At 55.1% G+C, this 20,373-nt stretch overlaps 1 pseudogene; it reads left to right on the plus strand.

The window, feature by feature from the left end:
- The first annotated feature begins 18,069 nt into the window (after positions 1 to 18,069).
- Positions 18,070 to 19,969, plus strand: LOC147025801 (protein FAM200C-like; annotated as a pseudogene).
- Positions 19,970 to 20,373: the final 404 nt, after the last annotated feature.

Here is a 20,373-nt window from a genome sequence, read left to right on the forward strand (position 1 = left end):
CCTCTCCGTCTGTCTCCCTCTCCGTCTGTCTCCCTCTCCGTCTGTCTCCCTCTCCGTCTGTCTCCCTCTCCGTCTGTCTCCCTCTCCGTCTGTCTCCCTCTCCGTCTGTCTCCCTCTCCGTCTGTCTCCCTCTCCGTCTGTCTCTGTCTCCCTCTCCGTCTGTCTCTGTCTCCCTCTCCGTCTGTCTCTGTCTCCGTCTCCGTCTGTCTCTGTCTCCGTCTCCGTCTGTCTCTGTCTCCGTCTCCGTCTGTCTCTGTCTCCGTCTCCGTCTGTCTCTGTCTCCGTCTCCGTCTGTCTCCGTCTCCGTCTGTCTCCGTCTCCGTCTGTCTCCGTCTACACCATTTTTCATCTACATCTTGTCTCCGTCTCCGTCTGTCTCCATCTCCATCTGTCTCAATCTCCGTCTTCATCTGTCTCCGTCTCCATCTGTCTCCGTCTCCGTCTACCTCGTCTCCACCTGTCTACCTCTCCATCTGCCTCCCTCTCCGTCTGCCTCCCTCTCCGTCTGCCTCCCTCTCCGTCTGCCTCCCTCTCCGTCTGCCTCCCTCTCTGTCTGCCTCCCTCTCTGTCTGCCTCCCTCTCTGTCTGCCTCCCTCTCTGTCTGCCTCCCTCTCTGTCTGCCTCCCTCTCTGTCTGCCTCCCTCTCTGTCTGCCTCCCTCTCCGTCTGCCTCCCTCTCCATCTGCCACCCTCTCCGTTTGCCTCCGTCTCCGTCTCCGCCTGTCTCCGTCTCCGTCTGTCTGTCTCTGTCTGTCGCCGTCTTCATCTGTCTCCATCTCCGTCTGTCTCAATCTGCAACTCTGTCTGTCTCCGTCTCCATCTGTCTCCATCTCCGTCTCCGTCTGTCTCCCTCTCCGTCTGTCTCCCTCTCCGTCTGTCTCCCTCTCCGTCTGTCTCCCTCTCCGTCTGTCTCCGTCTCCGTCTGTCTCCGTCTCCGTCTGTCTCCCTCTCCGTCTGTCTCCCTCTCCGTCTGTCTCCCTCTCCGTCTGTCTCCCTCTCCGTCTGTCTCCCTCTCCGTCTGTCTCCGTCTCCGTCTGTCTCCGTCTCCGTCTGTCTCCGTCTCCGTCTGTCTCCGTCTCCGTCTGTCTCCGTCTCCGTCTGTCTCCGTCTCCGTCTGTCTCCGTCTCCGTCTGTCTCCGTCTCCGTCTGTCTCCGTCTCCGTCTGTCTCCGTCTACACCTTTTTTCATCTACATCTTGTCTCCGTCTCCGTCTGTCTCCATCTCTGTCTGTCTCCGTCTCCATCTGTCTCCATCTCCACCTGTCTCCGTCTCCATCTGTCTCCATCTCCACCTGTCTCCATCTCCGTCTGTCTCAATCTGCATCTCTGTCTGTCTCCGTCTCCGTCTGTCTCCATCTCCATCTGTCTCAATCTCCGTCTTCATCTGTCTCCGTCTCCATCTGTCTCCGTCTCCGTCTACCTCGTCTCCACCTGTCTACCTCTCCGTCTGCCTCCCTCTCCGTCTGCCTCCCTCTCCGTCTGCCTCCCTCTCCATCTGCCTCCCTCTCCGTCTGCCTCCCTCTCTGTGTCTGCCTCTCTCTCCGTCTGCCTCCCTCTCCATCTGCCACCCTCTCCGTCTGCCTCCATCTCCATCTTGCCTCCGTCTCCGCCTGTCTCCGTCTCCGTCTGTCTGTCTCTGTCTGTCGCCATCTCCGTCTGTCTCAATCTGCATCTCTGTCTGTCTCCGTCTCCATCTGTCTCCATCTCCGTCTCCGTCTGTCTCCATCTCCGTCTCCGTCTGTCTCCGTCTCCGTCTGTCTCCCTCTCCGTCTGTCTCCCTCTCCGTCTGTCTCCCTCTCCGTCTGTCTCCCTCTCCGTCTGTCTCCCTCTCCGTCTGTCTCCCTCTCCGTCTGTCTCCCTCTCCGTCTGTCTCCGTCTCCGTCTGTCTCCGTCTCCGTCTGTCTCCGTCTCCGTCTGTCTCCGTCTCCGTCTGTCTCCGTCTCCGTCTGTCTCCGTCTCCGTCTGTCTCCGTCTCCGTCTGTCTCCGTCTACACCTTTTTTCATCTACATCTTGTCTCCCTCTCCGTCTGTCTCCGTCTCTGTCTGTCTCTATCTCCGTCTATCTCTGTCCCCATCTTGTTTCTGTCTCTGTCTGTCTCCATCTATCTCTGTCGCCATCTGTCTCCATATTGTCTCCATCTCCGCCTGCCTCCCTCTCCGTCTCTGTCTGCCTCCCTCTCCGTCTGCCTCCGTCTCCACCTTGCCTCCATCTCCGCCTGTCTCTGTCTGTCTGTCTCTGCCTGTCTCCCTCTCCGTCTGCTTCCCTCTCCGTCTCCCTCCGTCTCCACCTGTCTCCCTCTCCGTCTGCCTGCCTCTCTGTCTGCCTCCCTCTCTGTCTGCCTCCCTCTCTGTCTGCCTCCCTCTCTGTCTGCCTCCCTCTCCGTCTGCCTCCCTCTCCGTCTGCCTCCCTCTCCATCTGCCACCCTCTCCGTTTGCCTCCGTCTCCGTCTCCGTCTGTCTGTCTCTGTCTGTCGCCGTCTTCATCTGTCTCCATCTCCGTCTGTCTCAATCTGCATCTCTGTCTGTCTCCGTCTCCATCTGTCTCCATCTCCGTCTTCGTCTGTCTCCCTCTCCGTCTGTCTCCCTCTCCGTCTGTCTCCCTCTCCGTCTGTCTCCCTCTCCGTCTGTCTCCCTCTCCGTCTGTCTCCCTCTCCGTCTGTCTCCCTCTCCGTCTGTCTCCGTCTCCGTCTGTCTCCGTCTCCGTCTGTCTCCGTCTCCGTCTGTCTCCGTCTCCGTCTGTCTCCGTCTCCGTCTGTCTCTGTCTCCGTCTCCGTCTGTCTCCGTCTACACCTTTTTTCATCTACATCTTGTCTCCGTCTCCGTCTGTCTCCGTCTCTGTCTGTCTCTGTCTCCATCTGTCTCCGTCTCCACCTGTCTCCATCTCTGTCTGTCTCTATCTCCGCCTGTCTCCGTCTCCGTCTGTCTGTCTCTGTCTGTCGCCGTCTTCATCTGTCTCCATCTCCGTCTGTCTCAATCTGCATCTCTGTCTGTCTCCGTCTCCGTCTGTCTCCATCTCCATCTGTCTCAATCTCCGTCTTCATCTGTCTCCGTCTTCATCTGTCTCCGTCTCCATCTGTCTCCGTCTCCGTCTACCTCGTCTCCACCTGTCTACCTCTCCGTCTGCCTCCCTCTCCGTCTGCCTCCCTCTCCGTCTGCCTCCCTCTCCGTCTGCCTCCCTCTCCATCTGCCTCCGTCTCCATCTTGCCTCCGTCTCCGCCTGTCTCCGTCTCCGTCTGTCTGTCTCTGTCTGTCGCCATCTCCGTCTGTCTCAATCTGCATCTCTGTCTGTCTCCGTCTCCATCTGTCTCCATCTCCGTCTCCGTCTGTCTCCATCTCCGTCTCCGTCTGTCTCCATCTCCGTCTCCGTCTGTCTCCCTCTCCGTCTGTCTCCGTCTCCGTCTGTCTCCGTCTCCGTCTGTCTCCGTCTCCGTCTGTCTCCGTCTCCGTCTGTCTCCGTCTCCGTCTGTCTCCGTCTCCGTCTGTCTCCGTCTACACCTTTTTCATCTACATCTTGTCTCCGTCTCCGTCTGTCTCCGTCTCTGTCTGTCTCTATCTCCGTCTATCTCTGTCCCCATCTTGTTTCTGTCTCTGTCTGTCTCCATCTATCTCTGTCGCCATCTGTCTCCATATTGTCTCCATCTCCGCCTGCCTCCCTCTCCGTCTCCGTCTGCCTCCCTCTCCGTCTGCCTCCCTCTCCGTCTGCCTCCGTCTCCATCTTGCCTCCATCTCTGCCTGTCTCTGTCTGTCTGTCTCTGCCTGTCTCCCTCTCCGTCTGCTTCCCTCTCCGTCTCCCTCCGTCTCCACCTGTCTCCCTCTCCGTCTGTCTGCCTCTCTGTCTTGCCTCCATCTCTGCCTGTCTCTCTCTCCGTCTGCCTCCGTCCCCATCTTGCCTCCATCTCCACCTGTCTCCGTCTCCGTCTGTCTGTCTCTGTCTGTTGCCGTCTTCATCTGTCTCCATCTCTGTTTGTCTCAATCTCCTTCTCTGTCTGTCTCTGTCTGTCGCTGTCTTCATCTGTCTCAATCTGCATCTCTGTCTGTCTCCGTCTCCGTCTTCGTCTGTCTCCGTCTCCATCTGCCTCCGTCTCCACCTGTCTGCCTCCCTCTCCGTCTGCCTCCCTCTCCGTCTGCCTCCCTCTCCGTCTGCCTCCCTCTCCGTCTGCCTCCCTCTCCGTCTGCCTCCCTCTCCGTCTGCCTCCATCTCCGTCTGCCTCCATCTCCATCTTGCCTCCGTCTCCGCCTGTCTCCGTCTCCGTCTGCTTCCCTCTCCGTCTACTTCCGTCTCCACCTGTCTCCCTCTCCGTCTGCCTGCCTCTCCGTCTTGCCTCCATCTCTGCCTGTCTCTCTCTCCGTCTGCCTCCATCTCCATCTTGCCTCCATCTCCGCCTGTCTCCGTCTCCGTCTGTCTGTCTCTGTCTGTCTCCGTCTCCATCTGTCTCCATCTCCGTCTCCGTCTGTCTCCATCTCCGTCTCCGCCTGTCTCCCTCTCCGTCTGTCTCCCTCTCCGTCTGTCTCCGTCTCCGTCTGTCTCCGTCTCCGTCTGTCTCCGTCTCCGTCTGTCTCCGTCTCCGTCTGTCTCCGTCTCCGTCTCCGTCTGTCTCCGTCTCCGTCTCCGTCTGTCTCCATCTCCGTCTGTCTCCGTCTGTCTCCATCTGTCTCCGTCTCCGTCTGTCTCCGTCTGTCTCCGTCTCCGTCTGTCTCCGTCTGTCTCCGTCTGTCTCCGTCTCCGTCTCCGTCTGTCTCCGCCTCCGTCTCCGTCTGTCTCCGTCTCCGTCTGTCTCCGTCTCCGTCTGTCTCTGTCTCCGTCTGTCTCCGTCTCCGTCTGTCTCCGTCTACACCTTTTTTCATCTACATCTTGTCTCCATCTCCGTCTGTCTCCGTCTCTGTCTGTCTCCGTCTCCACCTGTCTCCATCTCTGTCTGTCTCCATCTCCGCCTGTCTCCGTCTCCGTCTGTCTGTCTCTGTCTGACGCTGTCTTCATCTGTCTCCATCTCCGTCTGTCTCAATCTGCATCTCTGTCTGTCTCCGTCTCCGTCTGTCTCCATCTCCATCTGTCTCAATCTCCGTCTTCATCTGTCTCCGTCTCCATCTGTCTCCGTCTCCGTCAACCTCGTCTCCGCCTGTCTACCTCTCCGTCTGCCTCCCTCTCTGTCTGCCTCCCTCTCTGTCTGCCTCCCTCTCTGTCTGCCTCCCTCTCTGTCTGCCTCCCTCTCCGTCTGCCTCCCTCTCCGTCTGCCTCCCTCTCCATCTGCCACCCTCTCCGTTTGCCTCCGTCTCCGTCTCCGCCTGTCTCCATCTCCGTCTGTCTGTCTCTGTCTGTCGCCGTCTTCATCTGTCTCCATCTCCGTCTGTCTCAATCTGCATCTCTGTCTGTCTCCGTCTCCATCTGTCTCCATCTCCATCTGTCTCAATCTCCGTCTTCATCTGTCTCCGTCTCCATCTGTCTCCGTCTCCGTCTACCTCATCTCCACCTGTCTACCTCTCCGTCTGCCTCCATCTCCGTCTGCCTCCCTCTCCGTCTGCCTCCCTCTCTGTCTGCCTCCCTCTCTGTCTGCCTACCTCTCTGTCTGCCTACCTCTCTGTCTGCCTCCCTCTCTGTCTGCCTCCCTCTCTGTCTGCCTCCCTCTCTGTCTGCCTCCCTCTCTGTCTGCCTCCCTCTCTGTCTGCCTCCCTCTCTGTCTGCCTCCCTCTCTGTCTGCCTCCCTCTCTGTCTGCCTCCCTCTCTGTCTGCCTCCCTCTCTGTCTGCCTCCCTCTCTGTCTGCCACCCTCTCGGTCTGCCTCCGTCTCCATCTTGCCTCTGTCTCCGCCTGTCTCCGTCTCCGCCTGTCTCCCTCTCCGTCTGTCTCCGTCTCCGTCCGTCTGTCTCCGTCTCCGTCTGTCTCCGTCTCCGTCTGTCTCCGTCTCCGTCTGTCTCCGTCTCCGTCTGTCTCTGTCTCCGTCTGTCTCCGTCTCCGTCTCCGTCTGTCTCCGTCTCCGTCTCCGTCTGTCTCCGTCTCCGTCTCCGTCTGTCTCCGTCTCCGTCTGTCTCCGTCTGTCTCCGTCTCCGTCTCCATCTGTCTCCGTCTCCGTCTCCGTCTGTCTCCGTCTCCGTCTGTCTCTGTCTCCGTCTGTCTCCGTCTCCGTCTGTCTCCGTCTACACCTTTTTTCATCTACATCTTGTCTCCATCTCCGTCTGTCTCCGTCTCTGTCTGTCTCCATCTCCACCTGTCTCCATCTCTGTCTGTCTCCATCTCCGCCTGTCTCCATCTCCGTCTGTCTGTCTCTGTCTGACGCCGTCTTCATCTGTCTCCATCTCCGTCTGTCTCAATCTGCATCTCTGTCTGTCTCCGTCTCCATCTGTCTCCATCTCCATCTGTCTCAATCTCCATCTGTCTCCGTCTCCGTCTACCTCGTCTCCACCTGTCTACCTCTCCGTCTGCCTCCCTCTCTGTCTGCCTCCCTCTCTGTCTGCCTCCCTCTCTGTCTGCCTCCCTCTCTGTCTGCCTGCCTCTCCGTCTGCCTCCCTCTCCGTCTGCCTCCCTCTCCATCTGCCACCCTCTCCGTTTGCCTCCGTCTCCGTCTCCGCCTGTCTCCGTCTCCGTCTGTCTGTCTCTGTCTGTCGCCGTCTTCATCTGTCTCCATCTCCGTCTGTCTCAATCTGCATCTCTGTCTGTCTCCGTCTCCATCTGTCTCCATCTCCGTCTCCGTCTGTCTCCATCTCCGTCTCCGTCTGTCTCCCTCTCCGTCTGTCTCCCTCTCCGTCTGTCTCCCTCTCCGTCTGTCTCCCTCTCCGTCTGTCTCCCTCTCCGTCTGTCTCCCTCTCCGTCTGTCTCCCTCTCCGTCTGTCTCCCTCTCCGTCTGTCTCCCTCTCCGTCTGTCTCCCTCTCCGTCTGTCTCCCTCTCCGTCTGTCTCCCTCTCCGTCTGTCTCCCTCTCCGTCTGTCTCCCTCTCCGTCTGTCTCCCTCTCCGTCTGTCTCCCTCTCCGTCTGTCTCCCTCTCCGTCTGTCTCCCTCTCCGTCCGTCTCCCTCTCCGTCCGTCTCCCTCTCCGTCCGTCTCCCTCTCCGTCCGTCTCCCTCTCCGTCTGTCTCCCTCTCCGTCTGTCTCCCTCTCCGTCTGTCTCCCTCTCCGTCTGTCTCCCTCTCCGTCTGTCTCCCTCTCCGTCTGTCTCCCTCTCCGTCTGTCTCCCTCTCCGTCTGTCTCCCTCTCCGTCTGTCTCCCTCTCCGTCTGTCTCCCTCTCCGTCTGTCTCCCTCTCCGTCTGTCTCCCTCTCCGTCTGTCTCCCTCTCCGTCTGTCTCCCTCTCCGTCTGTCTCCCTCTCCGTCTGTCTCTGTCTCCGTCTCCGTCTGTCTCTGTCTCCGTCTCCGTCTGTCTCTGTCTCCGTCTCCGTCTGTCTCTGTCTCCGTCTCCGTCTGTCTCTGTCTCCGTCTCCGTCTGTCTCTGTCTCCGTCTCCGTCTGTCTCTGTCTCCGTCTCCGTCTGTCTCTGTCTCCGTCTCCGTCTGTCTCTGTCTCCGTCTCCGTCTGTCTCTGTCTCCGTCTCCGTCTGTCTCCGTCTCCGTCTGTCTCCGTCTCCGTCTGTCTCCGTCTACACCATTTTTCATCTACATCTTGTCTCCGTCTCCGTCTGTCTCCATCTCCATCTGTCTCAATCTCCGTCTTCATCTGTCTCCGTCTCCATCTGTCTCCGTCTCCGTCTACCTCGTCTCCACCTGTCTACCTCTCCATCTGCCTCCCTCTCCGTCTGCCTCCCTCTCCGTCTGCCTCCCTCTCCGTCTGCCTCCCTCTCCGTCTGCCTCCCTCTCCGTCTGCCTCCCTCTCTGTCTGCCTCCCTCTCTGTCTGCCTCCCTCTCTGTCTGCCTCCCTCTCTGTCTGCCTCCCTCTCTGTCTGCCTCCCTCTCTGTCTGCCTCCCTCTCTGTCTGCCTCCCTCTCCATCTGCCACCCTCTCCGTTTGCCTCCGTCTCCGTCTCCGCCTGTCTCCGTCTCCGTCTGTCTGTCTCTGTCTGTCGCCGTCTTCATCTGTCTCCATCTCCGTCTGTCTCAATCTGCAACTCTGTCTGTCTCCGTCTCCATCTGTCTCCATCTCCGTCTCCGTCTGTCTCCCTCTCCGTCTGTCTCCCTCTCCGTCTGTCTCCCTCTCCGTCTGTCTCCCTCTCCGTCTGTCTCCCTCTCCGTCTGTCTCCCTCTCCGTCTGTCTCCGTCTCCGTCTGTCTCCGTCTCCGTCTGTCTCCCTCTCCGTCTGTCTCCCTCTCCGTCTGTCTCCCTCTCCGTCTGTCTCCCTCTCCGTCTGTCTCCCTCTCCGTCTGTCTCCCTCTCCGTCTGTCTCCGTCTCCGTCTGTCTCCGTCTCCGTCTGTCTCCGTCTCCGTCTCCGTCTGTCTCCGTCTCCGTCTGTCTCCGTCTCCGTCTGTCTCCGTCTCCGTCTGTCTCCGTCTCCGTCTGTCTCCGTCTCCGTCTGTCTCCGTCTACACCTTTTTTCATCTACATCTTGTCTCCGTCTCCGTCTGTCTCCATCTCTGTCTGTCTCTGTCTCCATCTGTCTCCATCTCCACCTGTCTCTGTCTCCATCTGTCTCCATCTCCACCTGTCTCCATCTCCGTCTGTCTCAATCTGCATCTCTGTCTGTCTCCGTCTCCGTCTGTCTCCATCTCCATCTGTCTCAATCTCCGTCTTCATCTGTCTCCGTCTCCATCTGTCTCCGTCTCCGTCTACCTCGTCTCCACCTGTCTACCTCTCCGTCTGCCTCCCTCTCCGTCTGCCTCCCTCTCCGTCTGCCTCCCTCTCCATCTGCCTCCCTCTCCGTCTGCCTCCCTCTCTGTGTCTGCCTCTCTCTCCGTCTGCCTCCCTCTCCATCTGCCACCCTCTCCGTCTGCCTCCATCTCCATCTTGCCTCCGTCTCCGCCTGTCTCCGTCTCCGTCTGTCTGTCTCTGTCTGTCGCCATCTCCGTCTGTCTCAATCTGCATCTCTGTCTGTCTCCGTCTCCATCTGTCTCCATCTCCGTCTCCGTCTGTCTCCATCTCCGTCTCCGTCTGTCTCCCTCTCCGTCTGTCTCCCTCTCCGTCTGTCTCCCTCTCCGTCTGTCTCCCTCTCCGTCTGTCTCCGTCTCCGTCTGTCTCCGTCTCCGTCTGTCTCCGTCTCCGTCTGTCTCCGTCTCCGTCTGTCTCCGTCTCCGTCTGTCTCCGTCTCCGTCTGTCTCCGTCTACACCTTTTTTCATCTACATCTTGTCTCCCTCTCCGTCTGTCTCCGTCTCTGTCTGTCTCTATCTCCGTCTATCTCTGTCCCCATCTTGTTTCTGTCTCTGTCTGTCTCCATCTATCTCTGTCGCCATCTGTCTCCATATTGTCTCCATCTCCGCCTGCCTCCCTCTCCGTCTCTGTCTGCCTCCCTCTCCGTCTGCCTCCGTCTCCACCTTGCCTCCATCTCCGCCTGTCTCTGTCTGTCTGTCTCTGCCTGTCTCCCTCTCCGTCTGCTTCCCTCTCCGTCTCCCTCCGTCTCCACCTGTCTCCCTCTCCGTCTGCCTGCCTCTCTGTCTGCCTCCCTCTCCATCTGCCACCCTCTCGGTCTGCCTCTGTCTCCGCCTGTCTCCGTCTCCGTCTGTCTGTCTCTGTCTGTCTCCGTCTCCATCTGTCTCCATCTCCGTCTCCGTCTGTCTCCATCTCCGTCTCCGCCTGTCTCCCTCTCCGTCTGTCTCCGTCTCCGTCTGTCTCCGTCTCCGTCTGTCTCCGTCTCCGTCTGTCTCCGTCTCCGTCTGTCTCCGTCTCCGTCTCCGTCTGTCTCCGTCTCCGTCTGTCTCTGTCTCCGTCTGTCTCCGTCTCCGTCTCCGTCTGTCTCCGTCTCCGTCTCCGTCTGTCTCCATCTCCGTCTGTCTCCATCTGTCTCCGTCTCCGTCTGTCTCCGTCTGTCTCCGTCTCCGTCTGTCTCCATCTGTCTCCGTCTGTCTCCGTCTCCGTCTCCGTCTGTCTCCGTCTCCGTCTCCGTCTCCGTCTGTCTCTGTCTCCGTCTGTCTCCGTCTCCGTCTGTCTCCGTCTACACCTTTTTTCATCTACATCTTGTCTCCATCTCCGTCTGTCTCCGTCTCTGTCTGTCTCCGTCTCCACCTGTCTCCATCTCTGTCTGTCTCCATCTCCGCCTGTCTCCGTCTCCGTCTGTCTGTCTCTGTCTGACGCTGTCTTCATCTGTCTCCATCTCCGTCTGTCTCAATCTGCATCTCTGTCTGTCTCCGTCTCCGTCTGTCTCCATCTCCATCTGTCTCAATCTCCGTCTTCATCTGTCTCCGTCTCCATCTGTCTCCGTCTCCGTCAACCTCGTCTCCGCCTGTCTACCTCTCCGTCTGCCTCCCTCTCTGTCTGCCTCCCTCTCTGTCTGCCTCCCTCTCTGTCTGCCTCCCTCTCTGTCTGCCTCCCTCTCCGTCTGCCTCCCTCTCCGTCTGCCTCCCTCTCCATCTGCCACCCTCTCCGTTTGCCTCCGTCTCCGTCTCCGCCTGTCTCCATCTCCGTCTGTCTGTCTCTGTCTGTCGCCGTCTTCATCTGTCTCCATCTCCGTCTGCCTGCCTCTCTGTCTGCCTCCCTCTCCATCTGCCACCCTCTCGGTCTGCCTCTGTCTCCGCCTGTCTCCGTCTCCGTCTGTCTGTCTCTGTCTGTCTCCGTCTCCATCTGTCTCCATCTCCGTCTCCGTCTGTCTCCATCTCCGTCTCCGCCTGTCTCCCTCTCCGTCTGTCTCCGTCTCCGTCTGTCTCCGTCTCCGTCTGTCTCCGTCTCCGTCTGTCTCCGTCTCCGTCTGTCTCTGTCTCCGTCTGTCTCCGTCTCCGTCTCCGTCTGTCTCCGTCTCCGTCTCCGTCTGTCTCCATCTCCGTCTGTCTCCATCTGTCTCCGTCTCCGTCTGTCTCCGTCTGTCTCCGTCTCCGTCTGTCTCCATCTGTCTCCGTCTGTCTCCGTCTCCGTCTCCGTCTGTCTCCGTCTCCGTCTGTCTCCGTCTCCGTCTCCGTCTGTCTCCGTCTCCGTCTGTCTCTGTCTCCGTCTGTCTCCGTCTCCGTCTGTCTCCGTCTACACCTTTTTTCATCTACATCTTGTCTCCATCTCCGTCTGTCTCCGTCTCTGTCTGTCTCCGTCTCCACCTGTCTCCGTCTCCGTCTGTCTGTCTCTGTCTGACGCCGTCTTCATCTGTCTCCATCTTCGTCTGTCTCAATCTGCATCTCTGTCTGTCTCCGTCTCCATCTGTCTCCATCTCCATCTGTCTCAATCTCCATCTGTCTCCGTCTCCGTCTACCTCGTCTCCACCTGTCTACCTCTCCGTCTGCCTCCCTCTCTGTCTGCCTCCCTCTCTGTCTGCCTCCCTCTCTGTCTGCCTCCCTCTCTGTCTGCCTGCCTCTCCGTCTGCCTCCCTCTCCGTCTGCCTCCCTCTCCGTCTGCCTCCCTCTCCATCTGCCACCCTCTCCGTTTGCCTCCGTCTCCGTCTCCGCCTGTCTCCGTCTCCGTCTGTCTGTCTCTGTCTGTCGCCGTCTTCATCAGTCTCCATCTCCGTCTGTCTCAATCTGCATCTCTGTCTGTCTCCGTCTCCATCTGTCTCCATCTCCGTCTCCGTCTGTCTCCATCTCCGTCTCCGTCTGTCTCCATCTCCGTCTCCGTCTGTCTCCCTCTCCGTCTGTCTCCCTCTCCGTCTGTCTCCCTCTCCGTCTGTCTCCCTCTCCGTCTGTCTCCCTCTCCGTCTGTCTCCCTCTCCGTCTGTCTCCCTCTCCGTCTGTCTCCCTCTCCGTCTGTCTCCCTCTCCGTCTGTCTCCCTCTCCGTCTGTCTCCCTCTCCGTCTGTCTCCCTCTCCGTCTGTCTCCCTCTCCGTCCGTCTCCCTCTCCGTCCGTCTCCCTCTCCGTCCGTCTCCCTCTCCGTCCGTCTCCCTCTCCGTCCGTCTCCCTCTCCGTCCGTCTCCCTCTCCGTCCGTCTCCCTCTCCGTCTGTCTCCCTCTCCGTCTGTCTCCCTCTCCGTCTGTCTCCCTCTCCGTCTGTCTCCCTCTCCGTCTGTCTCCCTCTCCGTCTGTCTCCCTCTCCGTCTGTCTCCCTCTCCGTCTGTCTCCCTCTCCGTCTGTCTCCCTCTCCGTCTGTCTCCCTCTCCGTCTGTCTCCCTCTCCGTCTGTCTCCCTCTCCGTCTGTCTCCCTCTCCGTCTGTCTCTGTCTCCGTCTCCGTCTGTCTCTGTCTCCGTCTCCGTCTGTCTCTGTCTCCGTCTCCGTCTGTCTCTGTCTCCGTCTCCGTCTGTCTCTGTCTCCGTCTCCGTCTGTCTCTGTCTCCGTCTCCGTCTGTCTCTGTCTCCGTCTCCGTCTGTCTCTGTCTCCGTCTCCGTCTGTCTCCGTCTCCGTCTGTCTCCGTCTCCGTCTGTCTCCGTCTCCGTCTGTCTCCGTCTCCGTCTGTCTCCGTCTACACCATTTTTCATCTACATCTTGTCTCCGTCTCCGTCTGTCTCCATCTCCATCTGTCTCAATCTCCGTCTTCATCTGTCTCCGTCTCCATCTGTCTCCGTCTCCGTCTACCTCGTCTCCACCTGTCTACCTCTCCATCTGCCTCCCTCTCCGTCTGCCTCCCTCTCCGTCTGCCTCCCTCTCCGTCTGCCTCCCTCTCTGTCTGCCTCCCTCTCTGTCTGCCTCCCTCTCTGTCTGCCTCCCTCTCTGTCTGCCTCCCTCTCTGTCTGCCTCCCTCTCTGTCTGCCTCCCTCTCCGTCTGCCTCCCTCTCCATCTGCCACCCTCTCCGTTTGCCTCCGTCTCCGTCTCCGCCTGTCTCCGTCTCCGTCTGTCTGTCTCTGTCTGTCGCCGTCTTCATCTGTCTCCATCTCCGTCTGTCTCAATCTGCAACTCTGTCTGTCTCCGTCTCCATCTGTCTCCATCTCCGTCTCCGTCTGTCTCCCTCTCCGTCTGTCTCCCTCTCCGTCTGTCTCCCTCTCCGTCTGTCTCCGTCTCCGTCTGTCTCCGTCTCCGTCTGTCTCCCTCTCCGTCTGTCTCCCTCTCCGTCTGTCTCCCTCTCCGTCTGTCTCCCTCTCCGTCTGTCTCCCTCTCCGTCTGTCTCCCTCTCCGTCTGTCTCCCTCTCCGTCTGTCAACGTCTCCGTCTGTCTCCGTCTCCGTCTGTCTCCGTCTCCGTCTGTCTCCGTCTCCGTCTGTCTCCGTCTCCGTCTGTCTCCGTCTCCGTCTGTCTCCGTCTCCGTCTGTCTCCGTCTCCGTCTGTCTCCGTCTACACCTTTTTTCATCTACATCTTGTCTCCGTCTCCGTCTGTCTCCATCTCTGTCTGTCTCTGTCTCCATCTGTCTCCATCTCCACCTGTCTCCGTCTCCATCTGTCTCCATCTCCACCTGTCTCCATCTCCGTCTGTCTCAATCTGCATCTCTGTCTGTCTCCGTCTCCGTCTGTCTCCATCTCCATCTGTCTCAATCTCCGTCTTCATCTGTCTCCGTCTCCATCTGTCTCCGTCTCCGTCTACCTCGTCTCCACCTGTCTACCTCTCCGTCTGCCTCCCTCTCCGTCTGCCTCCCTCTCCGTCTGCCTCCCTCTCCATCTGCCTCCCTCTCCGTCTGCCTCCCTCTCTGTGTCTGCCTCTCTCTCCGTCTGCCTCCCTCTCCATCTGCCACCCTCTCCGTCTGCCTCCATCTCCATCTTGCCTCCGTCTCCGCCTGTCTCCGTCTCCGTCTGTCTGTCTCTGTCTGTCGCCATCTCCGTCTGTCTCAATCTGCATCTCTGTCTGTCTCCGTCTCCATCTGTCTCCATCTCCGTCTCCGTCTGTCTCCATCTCCGTCTCCGTCTGTCTCCGTCTCCGTCTGTCTCCCTCTCCGTCTGTCTCCCTCTCCGTCTGTCTCCCTCTCCGTCTGTCTCCCTCTCCGTCTGTCTCCCTCTCCGTCTGTCTCCCTCTCCGTCTGTCTCCCTCTCCGTCTGTCTCCCTCTCCGTCTGTCTCCCTCTCCGTCTGTCTCCCTCTCCGTCTGTCTCCGTCTCCGTCTGTCTCCGTCTCCGTCTGTCTCCGTCTCCGTCTGTCTCCGTCTCCGTCTGTCTCCGTCTACACCTTTTTTCATCTACATCTTGTCTCCCTCTCCGTCTGTCTCCGTCTCTGTCTGTCTCTATCTCCGTCTATCTCTGTCCCCATCTTGTTTCTGTCTCTGTCTGTCTCCATCTATCTCTGTCGCCATCTGTCTCCATATTGTCTCCATCTCCGCCTGCCTCCCTCTCCGTCTCTGTCTGCCTCCCTCTCCGTCTGCCTCCGTCTCCACCTTGCCTCCATCTCCGCCTGTCTCTGTCTGTCTGTCTCTGCCTGTCTCCCTCTCCGTCTGCTTCCCTCTCCGTCTCCCTCCGTCTCCACCTGTCTCCCTCTCCGTCTGCCTGCCTCTCTGTCTGCCTCCCTCTCTGTCTGCCTCCCTCTCTGTCTGCCTCCCTCTCTGTCTGCCTCCCTCTCCGTCTGCCTCCCTCTCCGTCTGCCTCCCTCTCCATCTGCCACCCTCTCCGTTTGCCTCCGTCTCCGTCTCCGTCTGTCTGTCTCTGTCTGTCGCCGTCTTCATCTGTCTCCATCTCCGTCTGTCTCAATCTGCATCTCTGTCTGTCTCCGTCTCCATCTGTCTCCATCTCCGTCTTCGTCTGTCTCCCTCTCCGTCTGTCTCCCTCTCCGTCTGTCTCCCTCTCCGTCTGTCTCCCTCTCCGTCTGTCTCCCTCTCCATCTGTCTCCCTCTCCATCTGTCTCCCTCTCCGTCTGTCTCCGTCTCCGTCTGTCTCCGTCTCCGTCTGTCTCTGTCTCCGTCTCCGTCTGTCTCCGTCTACACCTTTTTTCATCTACATCTTGTCTCCGTCTCCGTCTGTCTCCGTCTCTGTCTGTCTCTGTCTCCATCTGTCTCCGTCTCCACCTGTCTCCATCTCTGTCTGTCTCTATCTCCGCCTGTCTCCGTCTCCGTCTGTCTGTCTCTGTCTGTCGCCGTCTTCATCTGTCTCCATCTCCGTCTGTCTCAATCTGCATCTCTGTCTGTCTCCGTCTCCGTCTGTCTCCATCTCCATCTGTCTCAATCTCCGTCTTCATCTGTCTCCGTCTTCATCTGTCTCCGTCTCCATCTGTCTCCGTCTCCGTCTACCTCGTCTCCACCTGTCTACCTCTCCGTCTGCCTCCCTCTCCGTCTGCCTCCCTCTCCGTCTGCCTCCCTCTCCATCTGCCTCCGTCTCCATCTTGCCTCCGTCTCCGCCTGTCTCCGTCTCCGTCTGTCTGTCTCTGTCTGTCGCCATCTCCGTCTGTCTCAATCTGCATCTCTGTCTGTCTCCGTCTCCATCTGTCTCCATCTCCGTCTCCGTCTGTCTCCATCTCCGTCTCCGTCTGTCTCCATCTCCGTCTCCGTCTGTCTCCCTCTCCGTCTGTCTCCCTCTCCGTCTGTCTCCGTCTCCGTCTGTCTCCGTCTCCGTCTGTCTCCGTCTCCGTCTGTCTCCGTCTCCGTCTGTCTCCGTCTCCGTCTGTCTCCGTCTACACCTTTTTCATCTACATCTTGTCTCCGTCTCCGTCTGTCTCCGTCTCTGTCTGTCTCTATCTCCGTCTATCTCTGTCCCCATCTTGTTTCTGTCTCTGTCTGTCTCCATCTATCTCTGTCGCCATCTGTCTCCATATTGTCTCCATCTCCGCCTGCCTCCCTCTCCGTCTCCGTCTGCCTCCCTCTCCGTCTGCCTCCCTCTCCGTCTGCCTCCGTCTCCATCTTGCCTCCATCTCTGCCTGTCTCTGTCTGTCTGTCTCTGCCTGTCTCCCTCTCCGTCTGCTTCCCTCTCCGTCTCCCTCCGTCTCCACCTGTCTCCCTCTCCGTCTGTCTGCCTCTCTGTCTTGCCTCCATCTCTGCCTGTCTCTCTCTCCGTCTGCCTCCGTCCCCATCTTGCCTCCATCTCCACCTGTCTCCGTCTCCGTCTGTCTGTCTCTGTCTGTTGCCGTCTTCATCTGTCTCCATCTCTGTTTGTCTCAATCTCCTTCTCTGTCTGTCTCTGTCTGTCGCTGTCTTCATCTGTCTCAATCTGCATCTCTGTCTGTCTCCGTCTCCGTCTTCGTCTGTCTCCGTCTCCATCTGCCTCCGTCTCCACCTGTCTGCCTCCCTCTCCGTCTGCCTCCCTCTCCGTCTGCCTCCCTCTCCGTCTGCCTCCCTCTCCGTCTGCCTCCCTCTCCGTCTGCCTCCCTCTCCGTCTGCCTCCATCTCCGTCTGCCTCCATCTCCATCTTGCCTCCGTCTCCGCCTGTCTCCGTCTCCGTCTGCTTCCCTCTCCGTCTACTTCCGTCTCCACCTGTCTCCCTCTCCGTCTGCCTGCCTCTCCGTCTTGCCTCCATCTCTGCCTGTCTCTCTCTCCGTCTGCCTCCATCTCCATCTTGCCTCCATCTCCGCCTGTCTCCGTCTCCGTCTGTCTGTCTCTGTCTGTCGCCGTCTTCATCTGTCTCCATCTCTGTTTGTCTCAATCTCCGTCTCTGTCTGTCTCGATCTCCGTCTGTCTCTGTGTCTGTCTCTGTGTCTGTGTCTGTGTCTGTCTCTGTCTCTGTGTCTGTCTCTGTGTCTGTCTCTGTGTCTTTCTCTGTGTCCGTCTCCGTCTCCGTCTGTGTCTGTCTCGGTCTCGGTCTCCGTCTCCGTCTCCGTCTGTGTCTGTCCGTTCATCCGTCCATCACGTTATGTCCTCCTCAATGGTTGTGTATAAATTCAACAAACTTCGTGCTTATGATCGCCTCGTGGTAAAAAGGTGCAAGAGCACGATCATTTTGGCCCCACCCCCTGGAGCATGGACAATTGGTCAAATAATGAAAAATGCAACTTCAGGCACTTTTTAAAACTTTATCGTTTTTTAAATGAAACTTTGTATTTGCAATCAACATTGGTGGACTCATTAAATATGTCATGATTTTTTGGGATTTGACCCTGGGTTCATGCCGCAGGGGGTGGGGACTTGAGGTCACAGGGGTCAAAAAGGGAAAAATTTAACTCAAAATTTGATACAGTATTCGGTCATTCATGTCGGAATTTTTAGCCATTTTTCAACTTGGCTTCAGGTGGGAAGTGTGGGGATTTGCGATGGCATGCCACCGACTTCGCTCTAGTTTTAATTTTACTTTATTTGCATTGTGGGTAATAATGTTCATGGTTTGGAAAAAAATAAATTGGATTGTCTTGGCAGTTCTTGCACTGTTTTCATACAGGGCTAACAATCCACTGGCTACGAAGGTAATTTCCGTTTTAAAGCAATTGTAACATGTCGATACAACTACTACTACTACAACGACTACTATTAATACTACTATTACTACTACCACTACCACTACCACTATGGCCCCAATTAGGAAACACTTTTAGTCAAAGTCTTTCACGAACCGACTGTCTCGGCCTGACGTTCAACTGAAGGTTGCATGCATTTTAATTTTTTCAGAATTCTGGTGATAACTCCTCTAACTCATCCTGAAGGACACCATGGAATACTTAGCAGCCACCAACAACCAATATTCGCAGATGGGACACCCAGTTTAATCTCCATCCAATGGACAGCGCACACATTGATGCCTCGCCCTGCATGTGAAACATCAGGGTTACAGCTGGACCGAGATTCTAACCTAGGCTAGACGGCTCGGAGGCAAGTGCACATAACTCTAAGGTATTCTATCAGCCCATCACATGTATGACTAACCTGCTCGCATTTAATGCAAGCTGGAGTTTATTACCTGCACCACCGAAGGTGGACGGAGCTTATGTTTGCATATCTGTCTTGTCTTGTTTGTTTGTCTGTCTGTTTCAATACAATTGTTTCATAACATTGACTGCCTTTCCTCAATAATGTGCAGCAAATTATTTTATTTCCAAGTCTCTAACTCAGGGGGAATCCCCCCCCCCAGGGTGAATTTTAGGGTTTCAGGGGGGAATTGGGACCACAGATTGGCAGACTCAAACTGTTGGAATATTGATCTTTCTACAAACTACAATTCTACAGATTGTAAATAATCTACAGGACATCACCCTTTATTGAATAAGGTGTGATGTCCTGTAGATTATGTACAATCTGTAGAACTGTAGTTTGTTTTTAATTTAATCTGTGACATTCATTAAAGTTTATTGAATGTCCCAGATTAATTTGAAAATAAAGATAAATATTTCACTTTTTTATCTGTGGAAATATTCCATTTATAGTTATCTTTGACTTATTCTTGTTTTTTTATACCCAGAATTTGTTGCCCATCATGAGTGTCAAAGAAAGAGGGTATGATGATTCATATATTCAATATGGATTCACATCCATCGTCATCAATGGAGAAGAAAGGCCTCAATTTGTTATTTGTAGCAAAGGTTTGTCAAACGATTCTATGAAACCAACAAAGTTGAAGTAACATTTTCAGAATGTTCATCCTCAACACAAGGACAAGGACAAAAGCGTTTTTGAATGTCATGGGAATGCTCTCAAAAAGATGAAGCTGGATTCAACAGGGGTATTCCAACAAATGAACCAAAAGGTTATTGAAGCTTCTGATGTTATAGCACTGGAGATAGCAAAGCAGAAAAAAACCACATACAATTGGGGAAACTTTGATCAAACCTTGCACTCTCAAAATGGTGGAGATTGTTGGGAAATGGATTGGAGAAAAAACGTGCAGCAGTTTCACTATCAAACAGTACTGTTCAAAGGAGGATTAACGACATGGCCATTGACTTCAAGGATCAAGTTGTGCAGGAGATCAAGTCTGCAGCATTTGGCTTATTTTCAATTCAACTTGATGAATCGACTGATGTGGCATCGTGTTCCCAGTTGCTGCTGTTTGCAAGATATGTTCACCCAGGTTCATTTAAAGAGGAGTTTCTCTTTTGTTCTCCTCTTGAAACAACTATCAAGGCCTCAGATATTTTGGCAAAGGTTTCATCTTTCTTTGAATCAGAAAATGCTTTGTGGGATAATGTGTCTCTGGGTGCTGTACAGATGGAGCACCAGCTATGTTGGGGACCAAATCTGGATTTCAAGTTTGTGTGTAAAAGCGAGCTCCAAAAGTGAAAGGCATTCATTGTATGATCCATCGTCAGGCACTGGCCTCAAAAACACTTCCAGCTCCACGAGGGAAGGTTTTGTATCAAACAATTCAAATTGTGAATTTTGGCAAAGGAGGAGCTCTCAACTCATGACTTTTCAAGCAGTTACTGTATGTATTGACATTGGATGCAGGTCATCATTTGCTTCTTTTCCACATAAATGTTTGATTGCTTTCAAGAGGAAATGTAACTGAGCGAGTATTTAAGCATAGAGATGAGCTCAAATTATTTTTTGAAGTTCAGGGTAAGATGGAATTTTTTGCCTGGCTGGATGATGAGGAATGGCTCATGCACCTTGCCTATTTGATTGACATTTTTGAGCAGCTGAATAAACTGAATCTTCAGATGCAAGGAAGGAATACAAACATCATAAAATTCATGGATTCCTTGAAAGCTTTCATGAGCAAGCTGGAAAATTGGAAGAGAAAGGTCAAGATCAAAAATGTTGCAATGTTTTAGAAACTGCAGTCAATTATTGTTGCTGGTGGTGAAGACCAAGTGCTTCCAGAATTTGCAAAAAATGAAATTTTGCTGCATTTGACAGCACTGGAAAATGAATTCAGCCAATATTTTCCTGAACTCAGTGATGAGGAGTTGGATTTAGTGCGAAATCCATTTAAATTGTCAGTTGAAAAAGTTCCTGATGATTGTGAAGATGAATTTCTGGAGCTGAAGACTGATTCGGGAGCAAGAGATATTTTCGATGAGAAATCAATCACAGAATTTTGACCCTTGATGTGCGATTCCTCCCCAAAAGTGGCAGAAAGAGGTAACCATGCATTGCTTCCATTTGTGTCGACATATCTTTGTGAGTCAGGCTTTTCAACTCTGTTGCAAATGAAAACGAAGCAACCAAGTGAATTGGAGGTTGAAAATGACATGGGTTGTGCCCTTTCAAGCATTCCTCCGCGTATCCAAGAATTGGCGAAGAAAAAAACAATCACAGGTTTCTCATTGACTGTAATCTTCATCAGAATAAAATGAATTACAGTACCCTGGCATTCTATTGAACTTTTTGTTTATTGAAGTATTCTTCAGTAACTTTAGTCTGTTAAGTTATTCGTTATGAATATTTAAAAAAAACTACTTTTATTCAAGTTTTAAAATCCATCAACATTTTCTATTGCTATTAAATTTGGTATAAAAAAATCTGCTTTTATTCAAGTTTTAAAATCCATCAACATTTTCTATTGCAATTAAATTTGGTATAAAAAAACTACTTTTATTCAAGTTTTAAAATCCATCAACATTTTCTATTGCAATTAAATTTGGTATAAAAAACTACTTTTATTCAAGTTTTAAAATCCATCAACATTTTCTATTGCCATTAAATTTGGTATAAAAAAAATCTACTTTTATTCAAGTTTTAAAATCCATCAA

Source organism: Eptatretus burgeri, chromosome 5 (genome assembly GCF_056783735.1).
Source record: "Eptatretus burgeri isolate ZD-2024b chromosome 5, Ebu_testis_v1, whole genome shotgun sequence".
NCBI lineage: Eukaryota > Metazoa > Chordata > Myxini > Myxiniformes > Myxinidae > Eptatretus > Eptatretus burgeri.